We start from the raw sequence: 17,743 nt of genomic DNA, 5'->3' as shown, positions 1-17,743 counted from the left end.
CAGGTAGGACAGTGCTACTTCACATTTCAATTACATTTGTTTGAATTTGTGTGGCAATGGCATGCTGATATTTCCCACTTCTATGCCCACTTACTATTCCCTCTGGCAATTCATTTTGCAGATGTTGGAGATCTCACATATACTTCTGGTGTGATCACTGCAGCCAGCTACAGGTCATAACTACATGCTCATTTTCTGTACAGTTGATTTGCAATGTTTGTACCTGTTTTAGTGAATACATATTTGATATACATGACATACTCCAAACTTCTTATTTTTCCAAGGGTGTTTATTGAAGTGCTAAAATATGGAGGGGCATGTTCAATGGGATGGGGTGGTGGAAGAAAGTCCAGGGTATTGTTCCAGTCTGTTTGTAGCACAGGTGCATTGTCCAAGGGGACATAGGAAGGAGAGCAATGGCAGTTCAAGATGGACAGGGTGACAGGGTGGGACACAAGGGTGACAATCAGGAGAGTCTCATTTCCTGGCGGTGGTCTTGGCAAGTGTCTCTGGCTTCTGTCTGGATCACAGGGAACGTTTGCGGGGTGGTTCACCTTCTGCAGGGGAGGGGTGCTGGTGCCCTGTGAGTCCTGTGGCGGGGCCTCCTGGCTGCTAGCGGAAGTGGAAGGCTGTTCAGATGTCTGGCTAGTGGCAGGGGCCCGCTGGTGTGAGACTGCCTCCCTCATAATATTGGCCATGTCAGCCAGCACCCGTGCTATGGAGATCAGAGTGTTGTTGATGGCCTGATCCCCTGGTACTGTCCCTCCTGCAACTGCCTGTTCTCCTGCACGTTGTCCAGAATCTGGCCCATCGTGTCCTGGGAATGTTGACATGCTCCCAGGATCTCTGCAAGTGCCTCCTGGAGAGTCAGTTCCCTTGGCCTGTCCTCCCCCTGGCGCACAGCACTCCTCCCAAGTTCCCTGTTGGCCTGTGCCTCTGTCCTCTGAACCGTGTGCCCCCAGCCACTGACCCCAGGTCCCTGATTGTCTTGGGGGCGAGGTGTGGCCTGAGGTCCCTGTAGAAGTGGACACACTGCTGATTGAAGTGTCCTGGGGACAGAGGTGTGGGTACACTGGATGAGTGCTGTGGTGGTGTTTCCTGATGGGGGAGGCTCTGTGGTGGTGTGTGACTGGGCCTGGGTAACCGGCTGTCCAGTGGTCCTGATGGGCCAGGTAAGTCATCCTGATCCTGAAGACCAGAGCTGCTGTCATCACTGTGAGCCTCTTCAGTTGGGGGACTGGATAGTGCTGGCACCTCCTCTCCGCTGGCATTGGCTGGGGTACCTGTGGGGATGTAAATGATGTGTTATGGTTTCTGTGTCTGACTTATTGTGCATTTGTGGCTTGCCCTCTTTGGTTGGATTTGCCCTGGCAGCTTTCACTTGGGTACGTTGGTGTATGGTGGGATAGTTAGTTCTCTATAGTGTGCATGCTTTAGTGATGAGTGTCCATGCAGGGCTGTGAGTGGTGTCCATGCATTGGTAGAGCATGCAGGGCTTGGCATTGGGATGAGTGAGATGTGATGGTGGGGTGTGTGGGAAGTGGTGGAGGGATGGGAGTGAGGGTGAGGGTGGGGTATGTGATGGCATGCAGGTAGGGGGGTAGTAGTAGTAGAGAGTTGACTTACCAGATTCCAGTCCTCCTCCTACTCCGGTCAGGCCCTCAGGATGCAGGATTACCAAGACTTGCTCCTCCCATGCTGTTAGTTGTGGGAGAGGAGGTGGGGGTCCACGGCCAGTCTTCTGTACAGCGAGCTGGTGTCTTGCTGCAATGGCACGTACCTTCCGCGTAGGTCATTTCACCTCTTCCTGATGTCATCCCTAGTTCTTGGGTGCTGTCCACGATTCTCTGCCATAGCTCAATTTTCCTAGCTATCAATATCTGCTGCACCTGTGCTCCAAATAACTGTGGCTCTACCCTCATAATTTCCTCCACCATGACCCTTAGTTCCTCCTCTGTGAAACGGGGGTGTCTTTGTGGTGCCATGGGTGTTGTGCGAGGTGTGTTGGTGAGGGTGTGTTGGGTAATATGTTGGGGTGTGTGATGTGGGGTGTGTGGGTGGTATATAGGTGTGAATAGTGTGTGGCTCTAATTGTGTCAGTGGTCTTGGTGTCTCTCTGCTGGCAATGGTTTGAAATGGGTTGTGGGTAATGTGGGTGTGTGTTTTATATTGGTGTGGTATGTGTATGTGTATGGGTTTCAGGTGTGTGTTGTTTGAATTGTCCAATGTGGTGTAGTTTGACGGTATGTATCGCCGATGGTTTACCGCCGTGGAATGTCCACCGTGGTGATTCATGGGTCATAATGTGATGGGCGTTGTTCTGTTGGCGTAACTGTGTGGGTTTTAATACCGCCACTTTATCACTGACCTTTGATGTGGCGGATTTGTGTGTGTGGCTGAATACTGACGGATTGGTGTGTGTGTGTCATAATATGGTGAACGGATATCCGCGGCGGCAGCAGTAAGTTGGCAGCCATCAGCATGCAGTAAGCAGGATTTACTGCCAATGTCATAATGAGGGCCTAAATGTCTAACCCTTACAAAGAATCCCCAAATCTCCTACTCTCACAAGTGTCCTGCTGATCTCCTACTCTAAGAAAGGATACATTGCCTCCTTCCGCCACAAAGGTTTTCCTCATGCCTCCTACTCATACAAAGGTTTCCTGCATTCCTTTTACTCAAATAGAGTATTCTTCTGTCTCCTACTCTCACAAATCATCCCCATGCTCCCTACTCATGTAAAAGTTTCATCCAAGTCTCCAGCATTCACAAAGGTTTCTCACACCTCTTCCACTCTTAAAAAGGTTCCCCTCATGTCTCCTACTAATACAATGGTTTCCTGCATGTCTTTTAGTAAAAAAAAAGTGTATTCTGTCTCCTACTCTCACAAATCATGCCCATGCTCCCTACTCATGTAAAGGTTTCATCCAAGTCTCCGGCGTTTCATAAAGGTTTCCCACGTGTCTTCTACTCACTCAAAGGTTTCCCTCATGTCCCCGACTCATTAAAAGGTTTCCTGCATGATTTATTTTCATACAAATGTTTCCCACATCTCCCAGTGGCTCAAATGTTTTCCGCATGTCTCCTACTCATACAAAGCTTTTCTCCATGTCTCCAACACTCAAAAAGTATCCATTGTTTCCTGCTGTCACAAAGGTTTCCCTCACCTCTTCTACTCACACAAAGGCTTCCTGCATGATTCATTTCCATACAAAGGTTTCCCCCACCTTCCTATATAGACTCAAAGGTTTTCGCATGTCTCCAACTCATACAGAGGTTTACTCATGTTTCCAACTCCCACAACGAATTACTTAACATATGCAAAGGTTTTATTCCCATTGAAGTCGGCCTCCACAAGAATTTCCCCGTCTCCAACCTGCACGCAGATTTCCTGTGTTCGTATTCCCGCAAAGTTTTCCCGCGTGCTGTCTCCTCACAAAAGACTGCTCGTGTCCTTCGATACCCTCCTCTTCCTCACCGCCCCCTCTCCCCAGCAGAGGTACTGCCGCTGCCCCATGGCTCCCCAGGTTTGCTGCTGCTCTCATTCTCTCATCGCGCCTAATGAATGTTTTATTTCCTCTCATCTCGAGAATTTCATTTAATTCCTTCCCTTTCCAATCACGACGTCTCCCTGAGCCGCTCATGACTCTAATTAACTGGAAACAGCTTTTATTCCGCACAATCCTCCAGTTATGAATAACGAGAGCAACTCAAATGAAAATTGCTTTTCTATTGAAATTCTGTATTTTTTTTATGTCGGGTTTGGGGTGATGGTGGAGGTAGGAGGGGGGCAGAAAATAAGTTCTAAAGCGGCTCCTCCAGGGTCATTAGTGGGCTATTTCATTCCGCGCTGTCACTGCCTCGATAGCGCTCTGCATACTGAGGCCGATGTTAATAGCGGCCATGTTAATTACCACACACCCTCTTCCGCGTAGGGCTTGGGTCATTGTTCTAAACTAACGGAGCCTCGGCTCAGTGGGAACAGCTCAGCTCGTGCAGTGTTGTGAAGTGCTAGGCCCCCCAGAAACATACACTGCGTCACGCGGGACGTCACTCGGATCTCCCACCCCCTGGGCCTGGCCTCTGACACCCGCGGACGTGTGAGGAATCCAAACCTGGAGAAGCCGACTGTGGGGCATGTTTTTATTTACAAGACCCTAGTGTCATATTTTTTTAATGCAAAGGTGGCGTTAAGGAGGGCTTTCTCCTGTGCCCTGTTTGCAAAGAGGCAAAGTGACACAATGCTTGCATTGCGCCACTTTGCAAACCCTTGCACCACATTATGCCTGCGTCAGGTATACTGTATGCAAAGGGGCATTCAGTGCAGGGAGGCCCGAAGAAGTGGTGCAGTGACATTTACAACATTTCACTGAATCGTTTTTTCCATCATTTTTAAAGCCTGCTCAGAGCAGGTGTTAAAATGATGCACCCATTTTAATCAATGGGCCTCCCTGTGCTTTGCTGCACTAGCATCAACATTTTTGACGCTAGTGCAGCAAAGCGCCACAATAGCATAAAAAATGTTGACGCTATTGTCCTAACGACCGCCATGGTGCACCGTATTGTAAATACAACGCAACCATGGTTTCATTAGGTGGGGCAAGGACAACGCAAGAAAAGTGGCACATCGGGACCGATGAGTCATTTTTTTGTAAATATGCCCCTATATACTGCAGATTTTCCAGTCTGCATTTCAGGAGAGTGGTGATCCTCGAATGGCTGTAAATGGACTGCCCGGTTGGTGAATATAGCAGTGCAACTATTTTTTGCTACTCCCCGGGGGCTGATTTGTAGCAGTTAAAACCACACAATCCCTCATAACATAGGTAATCCTCATACTCCCTTCCCCTATAGAAATATGCAGTAATGTCAAATAATTAATGTTTGTATCCTTGCTACAAGGGCTGTGTTCCTGCAATGTAGAGTTAGGCTTGACCAGCCCTGTGGACATGCTGTCTCCTTTCTCCTCTAACCGTGTGCACTTCCATGCCCATACATGGGTTTGTGGACAGCAATGTAAGGCTCCGGTGGGGAATGCACAAAATAACCCCCGGGCCTGCCAACATCAGCTTTTCTGGGTTGATGTCTGGGAAAATGATTTATCTTATTATTGGTGTGCCTGTCAAACATTTAAACAAGGTAGGCTTATCTAGCCAGATGTAGCTCACTGCAGCTGACCAGGCCTGTGCTGGACAGTATTAGATAGTGTTTCACGTAGCGGGGCTACTGCTGCTAAGCTGTAGGCAATTGTTGATAGACAGACACATGCATTCATATAGACTGCATTTTGCTTTTTTGCCAATGCTGCAGATCATCAGCAAACTCCATTGGCAAAGTCAGTAGGCCATTGGCAAAGTCAGTAGGTCCAAAAGGCAAGGCCTACTGCCTTTGCCAATGCTTGTTTACTTAGCTGTCCAGACCATCTGTGACAAACGTATATGTGTATTCACTGTTTGCTGCTTCCAACAGTGGTGTTAGCTGCCTTATATCAGTCTTCTCAACAGGCGAGCAACTGCGTTAATGTTTAAATGTGAGCAGAGGTGTAAAGGATAAAGTAGGGAGTTGCTGAATTTCAACAATAGTCTGTGCTGTTAGGTCCTATATCAAGAAGAAACACATTCCCATCAACTTGAGAGGTACATGGAATGCTTCATCCACATTCCATCTACACTCTACCCACCACACTCTCTCAAGTTCAGTATTTTCATACGTGAGAGTTGTAATTTTTCAGCTAAAGTTACCATATTACCACCTAAAGCACATTTTAAGATCCACAGCGTTATCGTAAGTTAATTCCAGCACTAGATATGTCCCTTCACACCAAGATCAGAATGGCACAAGTAGAGGACCCCATTAATACTCACAAATATTATTCACAGATCCATCGTTTAACAAGACATCAATCACAACAGTTTATATGGCATGTTAAACTGCACAATTACGAATCGAGTTATTTCATCTGGAGTGATGAATCCAGATTAAATTCTACCTCTTGCAATTTCAAGCCTCTCCAGCCCGACATTATTAGGTCTGCAAAACATCAGACTCAGAGATATCAGGACTGACTGTACGACAGCAGGGGCCATGGATGTGGTCAGGATCACAAGCAGGTCCCCACCAGCCCCTACCAACCCCTGTAGACAGTGCTACCCTCAGACAGGCACAAGCCTGCCCTGCAAAACCAACCACCACCTCACCAGCCCTCCCGCTGATACGTTTCGCTTGCTCAGAAGAAATCGAAAATGTCAACAGTTTCTCCCTAGAAGTGGTGAAATCTTCCTGGAAAAGGACCCCCATAGTGGTTGTATGATAGAACCACGCATACCGGACAATGCATGCCTTAACAACATGGTCGGAATAACGGCTGTGTCTTTTCCGTGCATGCCTTTACAACAAATTTTGTTGTAAAAGCATGCTTAGTAAAGGCATATGCGGAAACAGCATGAGTGGTTCAGTCATACAACCCCCTCACCTGCCCTGAGGCCCAAAACTACCCATATACCTAGTAAGTAAACTACCCCGACACCCAGTGCTTAATTTGTAAATAAAAACATACCGGTGCTGAACGCTCTCCCCTGGAACAAGCGACTGCTGTGATTAAATGTACGAGCACAGTATAGAGAGGCAGCGTAATCCTGAAGCCATCACAGGCCTCTTTAATCCAGTTAGGGCCACTCCCTGCCCCTTCAGCTCACTCTTGCTACTTTCTCCTTTCTCCCTTTGTGATGCTTTTTCATTTTTCTCTTCCTCCGTCTTTCCATATGACTCTTTTGCTCTCAGTAAATGCTTGAGGCATAAAAATAAGTGCTGGCCCTCAAAAATAAGTGCCGGTGCTCTGCATCGGCAGCCACCAGCCCAAATTAGACACTGCCAACACCCCCACCCGCCCTGAGCCCTAAAACCTTTCCCCACCACTAATAACTAAACTACCCAGGCCCCCCACCCACCCGAAGCCCTAAAAAAACTACCATGACTCCCCCACCCCTGCCGGTAAAAACTAAACTACCCCAACGTCCCTCCACTAGCCCTGCGCCCTAAAACTTTTCCCCACCCGTACTAACTAAACTACCCCGACATCCCAACCGACCGTAAGCCCCCCAAAAAATTACCATACGCCGCACCCCTGCCCCAGTATCTAAACTACCCTGACCCCTACCCGCCCTAAGCCCTAAAAAAAAAACTACCCTGACCCCCAACCCTGCCCGTAAAAACTAAACTACCCTGACACCCCCACCCACCTTGAGCCCTAAAACTTTCCCCACTTCTAATAACTAAACTACTGTGAAAAGCCCTAAACAAACTACCTCAACCCCCAACCCGCCCTGCGCCCTAAAGCATCCCCCACCCCTAAAAAATAAACAACCCCTCCTCCCCACCCTGCCCCTTAAAAATAAACTACCCCTAACCCCCACCTACCCTAAGCCCTAAAAAAACTACCCCAACCTCCACCCCTAAAAAAAACTACCCTGACCCAACACCCACCCTAAGCACTAAATCCAACCCCACTTACCTCACAGCGTCCCTCCCGATCTTTCCTTCTCTCCTCCCATCTTTCCTTAAACCTTCCCCGCTCCTAAAAAATAAACTACCCCCTACACTCTAAGCCCTTAATCCACCCCCGCCCCTAAAAACTATCCCCTGACCCTGTCCCAGCCCCACTTACCTTACTGCATCCTCTCCTGAGCTCTCTGCCTTTTTCTCTGCCTTAACCACACATATGGTAGTTTGGCACATGCGTGGTTAAGGCATGGGTTGTTCCGCCAAGCGATGTTCAGCTTGCGTAGGAAACGTCTGCATTGTTGGCAAAGCGTTGTTTCCCACACATATTACCGGGCCTGAACAGTTATACCCCATTTCAGGGAAAACCTCTTAACCAGCTGACATTGATGCAGGGATACTATTCAGAATTGTAGATTCCAGCCTACCTGTGTCCTCAAACCAAATTCCATAATATCCATAATAGGGTTGTAGTACGCACCTGGAAAAAATATCACTGCTATCTTGGCTTCCCCCTTGTTTAGCAATTGTCTACCTCCTTCCACGCAACCAGCACATATCAGGGAAAGTATTAGGCCCCACTACTCTCACAGCACCAGAAGCCTCCACTGCTCATATAAACTGAGCACAACCAATACGTTTGTGAACCTGGCTTCCATGCTGCTCATACACACTGACGTTCACTGTACTGACCATACTGTCAGGACTTCTCATACCTAAACTACGCACACACTCACACCATCAATTCCCCCAAAAGCCCAGAAACAGAAAGAGACAGACACACACACACGCACTGGCATGCACAATACAAGCAAACACATATGCCAAACTCGCACACATACTATACACACACACCTGCCTCACAAACACATTCCACATGCCTCACACATACACACTCACACGCCACAAACGAACACACATACACTATACACACATAGGCACATACACACACCCAACAGAAGCGCAAACACGGGCACACACGCACACATTATTCACACACAAAGGCGAGCACGCAAAAAAACAGTCTGTGCATTACACATTCAAACCAACGCTGGCTCGGCTTCTTTGATGTATGCCGCCACTAAAGGTTCGTGCTCTAATCAAATGTACATTTTGAGTGCAGTCTGCTGGGCTTACCGACGAACGAGCCGAACATTATTTCCATTAAGGTTTTGCTGAGCTGTTCACACTTTCCCACCTCACTCTGTGTTTTCGCAAATGAACACAGCATCCCCCTAACATTATTCTGCCCTGATAACTCAATCAGTGTTTAGGAGCCATGACCAGGAGTCGCAGGAGCGGAGAGGCGCTCTCAGAGGTAGAAGGGGAGCTGTTGAGAGCCTCGTTTACATATAATGAGCAGAGGCAGGGAAGGCCCTGCTGATTGCTAACGCTTTCATGGGACTTCAGGTGGAAAATACTATACGTAAATATCGTAGGAAAGATGCAGTACCCAAGAATCCCACACACAGAAGCACATGTACACATACTTCCTCCTATTCCGCATACACAAAGGAACACATATAAGTGTGTCAGAGGCACACACAACCAAACAGAATTACACACACAGCGCTTAAGGCAGAATCAGCAGGAAAAATCACACGCAGAGCCACACACATGCTCCCAAAGGCAACCAAGTACACCCTGAGCACAAGCACAAGCACAAGCGCAGAACCAACATAGAGCCTAATGCACAGAAAAAAATATTGATATATAGCTTTCTCTCTCACACACACACACACACACACACTTGTGTGACATCACTGAGGATGGTCAAAAGAGTGCAATTGAATTCCAACAAACATTGGGCCTAATGCAGGTCTTAGAGGATGGGAATAGTCATCACAAATCAGACAGATATCCAGTCCGCCTTATTATGATGCCATGCTATGTTATGGAGATCCGTTATGTTTGTAGCAGAGTATTCCCTCCGCCAAGACCTAAATCAGGCCCATACTCTTTGTCTACCAGCCCACATTTATCGGGACCCTATAGGGATGGTAACACATCCTCGAAACACAGAAAAGAGCACAAGAGAGGACCACGTATATCAATCCACAAAATATGCATAGACCATAGATTACTGTATACAGGAACACACACACGAACTACATAGAACCCACTCCATCCCTTTACACAGGACATCCCAAACACACATACCACGTGTCCACATCTCGATGTACCACAGTGCCTCCCATACACCAAATCACACACACAGGCACATACCACGAGCAGGAGAACGGAGTCAGAAGAGAGAACAGTTACAAGGACTCAGGCGGGCTGGTTCCAATGATACTTCTGTTTCAGCCTCCATTCTAGTTAAACAACCGAAATATTTTCTGCATTTTTGACGAGCAGCATCAGGGGTCAACCAGTGGTGTAGCAAGAGCTATGCACCTTACTGCTAGTAGAAAATCCCTCTCTTCTGACCAATGGCAGGGTAGTATATCATAGCCATCGCTGGAGTGCAATGGGACCCTCACAGACCTGCATACCAATGCCCCTGCTGCACCAAAGATAGATACACTCTTAAAGCCAACCCACAGGCATACATTGTAATATTCAATCCCAGTCAATCAAAAATCAATACTCCTCACAGATCCTATTGACTCAACAACACCTGTGTGTGAGTGGACATACTTTGATTATCACAAACACCAACAGTAAATGTTTTACATTTGTTGTCATGGCTTCCAATAGTGCTGCATCAGCTCACTTCAACATATATTAAACCTTTATTTATTAGTGCTCTTTTACATCAGAATTTGATTATTTATTGGCATTGCAGTCTGAAAAGTTAGCAATTGTAGTCACATTGTTTTATAATAATTTCCGGACTATTTTATCTCATTCCACCAAAAAGTCAATGTGAGATTTAGCTGCCTTTTAAGTACTGCCTCATAAGGTATTGGATTTTAAACTATCTTTTACATTTTGAAATACTGTTTGACTTTTTGTGTGCAGTTTTGTAATAAGTAATTTAGAAAAGTATAAGCAAAAAAATGTTATGAAACTCACTCCTAAAAATGGCCAGAGTATGCGTTTCCTGATAGATCTCCACACTGAGCCCCTGTTTTTTTTTTTTTTTTTTAGAAAAGTCAACAGCTATCAGGTTATAGTGAGAATCCACTCCTAGGAATTCCAGCAAAGGCGTGACTTTTACGATAAATAGATACTTCGCAAATGACAGCGAATCATGAGGTCCTGACCTTTATATTCTATTTTTTCCACGAGAAAGAAAGTGAGATCTGTAAGGATATCTGTAGAAAGCACAACATACAGCAGGCACCAAGACAATTAGTAATCTATTGAAATAAAATAGTAATCAACAAACACAAACCAGGCTTCAGGTAGGTAGCATTACCTCCCGTCCCTCCCTCGCCTTCCTTTTAACCAATGAGGCCTCCTGCCTCCCCCCTAGACCCTCCCTTCCCCTTTCAAAACCCCCCCCCACCCTTATCCCCTCCTGTTCTTTTGTCTAGCCCACGCTAGACGGTTTTCTTTCCCTTTCTTACCTGCACGGCGGGGCCTGGAGGTCGTCGATGGAGGCACTCCTCGGGACGCGGTGCTCCGCGAGGAGTGCTACGGCTGGGTCACGTCTTGAGCGAACGGCATGGCTGCTCGAGAGGCGTGTACTGGGGGCCGGCTGACGGGGTCAGCCGGCCCTATGTGGCTGGGGCGTTAGTTTCCGGGTTTCCGCGCCGCGGAGCCGCGAGGACCGAGGAACTTCAATTTTTGGATGCTGGTCAGGTAGGACGGGCGTTCTGCCCGTGGTTTTTTGGATTTTTACAAGGATTGTGACCTTTTTAGGGTTTGGTGGAGCCCTGTTAGGGAGGACCAGGGTCCTATATGTAGGGTAGTGTTTTGGAATGAAAGGCAGTGTTATTTTGGTTACCATGCCTAAAGCTCCAGCAAAGAGACGTGGTTGTCTCTTCTTCCTCCTCGGAGGTGGGAGGGGAGGGTAGCATTGCTCTTCCTGAGAACCCACAGGTACCTGGCAGGGGTACTCCCCTCATGTCTAGTGAGAAAGTGCAGGATATGGGTGAAATGGCTGTCACCAGGGCACTGCAAGCTGGCGTGGCCAGGACTGATCAGTCTAAGCGTACGCACTCATCGGTAGCGGCAATGAAATCCTCATCGGAGAGTGAGGATGAGGCCCCATCAACGTCATCTGGGGGAAAATAGGTTTCCAGAAGAGGTAATGTGGGAAGTGATGACACATGTTCGGGACTGTTTAGGTTTCCCTGTGTTTCAACCTACAAACTCAGAGTCTCATTTATTTCCTCAAATATCAGACGCCTTTTATGTTTGCCATGCCTTTCCAGGGACCTGGGAAGGATATGGTGTTTCGTGAGTGGAAGGATGTGGAGAAGGCTCAGGTTCCACGATTCCTTCAGAAACTTTACTTACTTGAGGGTGAGGGGGTTTTTCCTCCTTCAATACGCCTGGACTCTATTCTGGCTACTCTAATTGGCAAAACGGCAGTCAATCCGGAGGATTGTGTGCCTACGTATGCCACAGACCGTAAAGTGGATTCAGGTCTTAAGAGGGCTTTTGCGGCGGAGAATCTGGCGCTGTAGGCAGGGATTTATTCTGCTTATGCGTCACAATCATTGGTTCAAGGCGTTGATAAACTGGCGGTGGCTGTACAGGAAGGGGCGGAGTGTTCGGAGCTCCTGGCTGGTATGGAACAGCTGGCCAGATTATTGGCGGATGTGTCTTCAGATAAAGTCCGTACTTCGGCTCTGGCATCTGGGTCTTTGATTGGGGCTCGTAGGTCCCTCTGGTTGCGTTCATGGAAGGCTGATCCAGGGGAAACGGCGGCCTTGTTGAGACTGCCGTTTGAGGGTTGTAACTTGTTTGGAGAACTATTACCATCCATACTTTCCAAGGCGTTTAAGGAGCGGAAGCATGCCTTACCTTTTAAAGGGGTTTCTTCTTCGGGTAAAGGGTGGAAGAAGCATTCCAGATCTTCTCCTACTAGGGTTGCTAAATCCTTTTCGTTTAGGAGACGGCGTTTTCATCCGCGTTTTTCACCTAAGAAGTCTACTCCTGAGACCCGGGGTGGTTTCAAGAAGGGGTCCTGGTATTCGCTGTGGGCCTGGCAGAGGGCCGGTTGGGGGATGACTGTGTCACTTTCTTTCAGCTTGGGAGGACAGTGTAACCAATCATTGGGTACTAGACATGGTGACCAATGGTTATGTCATAGATTTTGTGGCGGTTCCTCCAGATTCCGGGGTGCATCCCACACCTCTGCCTTCAGAGGGGTCTTGGAGTGGAGCATTATTGGACGGAGTGCGGGACTTACTGGTCATGGGGGCCATTTCCCATGTTCCGCTAGACGACTGAGGTCTGGGCACTTAGGCGGTCTTGTTTCTTGTGCGGAAAGTTTCAGGGGGATTTTCAACCAGTGCTCAATCTGAAGGAGGTGAATACCTGGATCAGGACAGTGCATTTCCGCATGCTGTCCATTCGGACTATTTTTACATTGGTCAGGCAAGGGGATTTTCTGGTGTCACTGGATCTGCCGGATGCTTACCCACACGTACCGGGGGCATGGTCCTCTCGAAAGTTCCTGAGGTTTGCTGTGGGGCAGGATCATTTCCAGTTTTGCGTTCTGCCTTTCGGTCTGAAATCTTCTCCCCGAATTTTCACGAATATGCTGGCTCCTCTAGTGGCTTTGCTTCATTCAGAAGGGGTGTTTCTGCTCCCTTATCTAGTCGACATTTTGATTCATGCCCATTCACGAGACCTTTTGCAGAGGCAGGTGGCCCAAGTTCTGGGGGTCCTGCAATAACACGGGTTTTTGATCAATTGGGTGTAATCAGACTTTGTGCCGTCCCAGGATCTGGTTTTTCTAGGGGCTCGGGTTCAGCCTATTCTAGGGTTGGTGACTGTGTCCGAAAAATGGTTGGATGCTATCCAGGCTTTGGTAAAGAAGGTATGGTTACTGTCTGCTCCCCGAGCTCTTCTATGGTTGCGACTGCACATTTGGCGTCAGTGATATTTTGGGTTCTTGGGCACGTTTCCATCCCCTGTGCTTGATGACGTGGTTCTTGAGTAGGTGGGATCCAGGGTCCGGTTCTCTGAAGGACGGGGTTCCAGGGTCCGGATTGATTCACAGAGAGTTGCAATGGTGGTTGGATGCAGACCACCTGAGGGTAGGGGTGTCTTTGTCACCTCTGAGACCCGTGGTGGTGACGACGGATGCCAGCCTCTCCGGTTGGGGGGCATGGATGGGGTCAGCTCAGCTTCGGGGGTTTTGGTCCCCTCGGGTGGCGAGTCGGTCATCTAATTGGCGAGAATTGCGGGCTATATTCCTGGCTCTGGTCCATTTCCAGGATTCCCTGAAGGGGTTGGCGGTTCTGGTTCGCACAGACGACTTAGTGGCCGAGGCTTATGTCATTCGGCGAGAGTGGTAAATGTTCGGGCGGATCTACTGAGCAGAGTGATGCCTTCCTCTCAACTTTTCTCTCTCCGGAGGTCTCTGTTTCGGCATCTGGTTCGGCTTTGGGGTCTTCCAGTGCTGGATGTGTTTGCGTCAGTAGAGAATGCGATAGTGGAGTGCTTCTGCTCCCGGTTTCGGTGTCCCCAAGCATGGGAGGTGGACGGGAGGTCATGTCCTTGGCCGCAGGGCCTTTTATATGCGTTCCCTCCGTTTCAACTATTCAGGGCGTTTCTGTTAAGTGCCAGTGGCTTTGAGTTCTACCTTGCTGGCTTCATGGAGACGTTCAACTTTGCTTTCTTATGGTAGACAGTGGAAGGTGTTTTCGTCTTGGTGCTTAAGTCGTGAGTTGGATCCTTCCTGCGCTTCTCTCTTTGAGGTGATGCAGTTCCTGCAGGACGGTGCTCGTTTAGGGTTGTCAGTGGCTTCTCTTCGGGTACAGTGGGCGGCTATTCAGGCATTTAGGGACCATGGCGTTATCTTCAAGTTGAAGGGCGATTGATGCCTGGATTTTTTCAGGGGCTTATTAATTTATTTCCTCGCCCGGTACGTTCTTTTCCCTCATGGGATCTGTCCTTGGTTTTGGATGTGTTGACGGGGGCCCCTTTTGACCCATTGGGGGACTGTGATTTGCGACGTCTATCTTTGAAGACGTTCTTTTTGGTCGCCATTACTTCGGCTCGTCGGTTGGGGGAATTGGGGGCATTGGCATGTTCCTTTCCTTTTTTGTAAGATTTTTCCCGATAGGGTGGTTCTGGTTCCGGTGCCTTCCTTTATTCCAAAAGTCAATTCTTCGTTCCATTCCGGGCAGGCGGTCATCCTTCCTTCATTTTGTCCGGATCCCTCATCAGGGGAGGAGGTCCGTTTGCATTTGTTGGATATACGTAGGGTTTTGTTGGAGTATCTGCGGGGGGTGGCTCCTTTTCGTACAGGGGATTCACTGTTTGTTACTTTTGGTTCGGCGCGCTAAGGTGAGAAACCTTCCACGGCTTCCTTGAGTCGGTGGGTTCGATCTTTGATTCTGTTGGCCTATTCCTTGAAAGAGGTGGTTCCTCCTCTAGGGATTCAGGGGTGGTCTTCCAGAGGCATGGCGGCGACGGTGGCAGAGCTTCAGGGGACTTCAGTGGTGGAGATTTGCAGGGCCGCCACTTGGGCTTCTCCTTCGGCATTTGTGCGTCATTGTAGTCTGTCGGACTTGGGTGGTTTGGAGTCGGTGTTTGGTCACCGGGTCTTATCCTCTATGAGATAATGTTTGGGATGTTCTTGGTGCAGGATATTAACTAAGGGTCTTGCAACTCGATGTCCGTCTCCTGTGTGTTTTTCTTGCTATGTCTCATTGGTTAAAAGGAAGGCGAGGGAGGGACGGGAGGTAATGCTTCCATTTTCTTACGATAATGGCATTACTCCTAGTCCTACTCCCTCGCCTTCCTTTTCCGTTCCCTCCCACCCTCCCGGTACGGACTGTCCGAGTTGCGGCTTGGGCTTGGTTTTTGTACAGGAGGGGATAAGGGTGGGGGGGGTTTTTGAAAGGGGAAGGGAGGGTCTAGGGGGGAGGCAGGAGGCCTCATTGGTTAAAAGGAAGGCGAGGGAGTAGGACTAGGAGTAATGCCATTATCGTAAGAAAATGGAAGCATTTCGGAGTAACTAGATTCATAAAAGAGTAGTGTGGGTGAACATAATCTCTGTATCAGTAATTATCATGGATGTGTGTGTGTTTTAGTTGCCTGGTCTAATTAATCAATTGACTCGAGTAGGCAAAGTACTCAAATGTATTTGGAATATGCTAATAAAAAATCAGCATGCTACTCATAGGTGTCAAAGATTCCCCGACATTCAAGCAGGAGGAATGTGAGTACATTCTTTTTATGTCAACAATTGTTTTGGTAATGTCTGATTGCTGCTTTTGAGCACCTAGCTCCTTCTGTTCCAGGCTTTTATCACTGTCATGGGGTGAGTTTTAAATACTATTAAGTAGTATTCTTGGGAAGAAAGCTCCATATGGAACAGTATATTTGTGCTTTTTCTTTTCCACCAGAAAGGGAATGCAGCAGCACCTACTAGTCAACATCCCATGCAAAATAACCCCTTCACCGCTCCTTCCTTTTGTCTTAAGGGTGGCTTAGTGAAGAATAGCAATTTCCAGGGTGAGTGTAGTTGTATGATGGTAAAGCATGTTAGAGTCTTGCAATCCATGACCACTAAAGAATACTGACAGTGTGCAATGCAGAACACATTCTTTGCGACATGATAGGTGTACATGGCAGATGTATTGCAGTAAGAGCCTGAATTTGTGGAACCTGTTGATAGAATCTTCCTGATATAAACACTGCCTGGTTTGTACATATAGGGGGTGATTCTAACCCTGGCGGTCGGTGTTAAAGCGGCGGCCAACCCGCCAACAGGCTGGCGGTCCAAAAAATGGAATTCTGACCCTGGCGGGAACCGCCAACACAGCCCGCCAACTTAACACTCCGACTGCCGCGGCGGTACAGACAAACAGCGCGGCGGTCACCGCCAACAGGCAGGCGGCAAACAATGTACCGCCCACACTATCATAACTCACCAATCCGCCACCTTTTCCGGGGCGGGAGCACCGCCGATAAAAACACGGCGGAAACAGACTACGAACGGGAAAACGCTCACCAAAACACACTCCACGAGTACGGAGGACAGCATGGAACCCGAATTAAACATCCTACCTGCTCTCGTCTACCTTCTCATCTACCACGAGTACGAAGTCCGGCGCAGACGACAACGGTGAGTACTGCACCTACGACACACGGGAGGGGGAGGACGAAAGGTTACGGGCACACACATATGCGACCCCCCCCAACTATGTACTCACCAATGCAGAGCACCAAGTCACAGTGACACCACCCAAACACCCCTGAAAAATGCTAGGACATAATCATATTTGGAATAAATATTTATGTACCAAAAAGCTCCAGAAAATTAGCGTACAACCATGAAAGATATCCACAACAAAACAAATGACATACACATCAGTGTATAACTGAAGTACCAAGTCCTGCACATCCTACGAATTCAGCATGTCCGTGGGCCAAAGTCTTGAGAAACAAGGGCAAAGCCCACACAGGAGACCTGAGTCCTTTGGAGAGAACACTGCAGGGGCATCAGATGTAAAAACTACAGGCACCTCAGGGGGAAGGGAAGGGGGGGGGCACCACAGCCACATGAGTCCACGACACCAGATCCACGAGGAGCCACCATGCCCACTGGACCATCCTGGGGAGTGCAAAGCCACAGTCTCTCAATGTCTCTACAGTGGGTGGGCTGCCCACTGGACCATCCTGGGGAGTGCAAAGCCACAGTCTCTCAATGTCTCTACAGTGGGTGGGCTGCCCACTGGACCATCCTGGGGAGTGCAAAGCCACAGTCCATCCGGTGGATGACAGTTTCCACTGGTCAAGGAGGAGGCATGGTGGGCACAGTGAACCATCAACGGTGCTTGAGACGGCGGTGCCCTGTTCAGCGGTGCTTGAGACGGCGGGGCCCAGCGGAGCGGTGCTTGAGAGGAAGGGCCCAGCGGAGCGGTGCTTGAGAAGAAGGGCCCAGCGGAGCGATGCTTGACAGGAAGGGCCCAGCGGAGCGGTGCTTGAGAAGAAGGGCCCAGCGGAGCGGTGCTTGAGAGGAAGGGCCCAGCGGAGCGGTGCTTGAGACGGCGGTGCCCAGCGGAGCGGTGCTTGAGAGGAAGGGCCCAGCGGAGCGGTGCTTGAGAAGAAGGGCCCAGCGGAGCGATGCTTGACAGGAAGGGCCCAGCGGAGCGGTGCTTGAGAAGAA

The sequence above is a fragment of the Pleurodeles waltl genome, chromosome 6 (assembly GCF_031143425.1).
Source record: "Pleurodeles waltl isolate 20211129_DDA chromosome 6, aPleWal1.hap1.20221129, whole genome shotgun sequence".
Taxonomy (NCBI): Eukaryota; Metazoa; Chordata; class Amphibia; order Caudata; family Salamandridae; genus Pleurodeles; species Pleurodeles waltl.
This window is presented reverse-complemented; position numbering follows the sequence as displayed.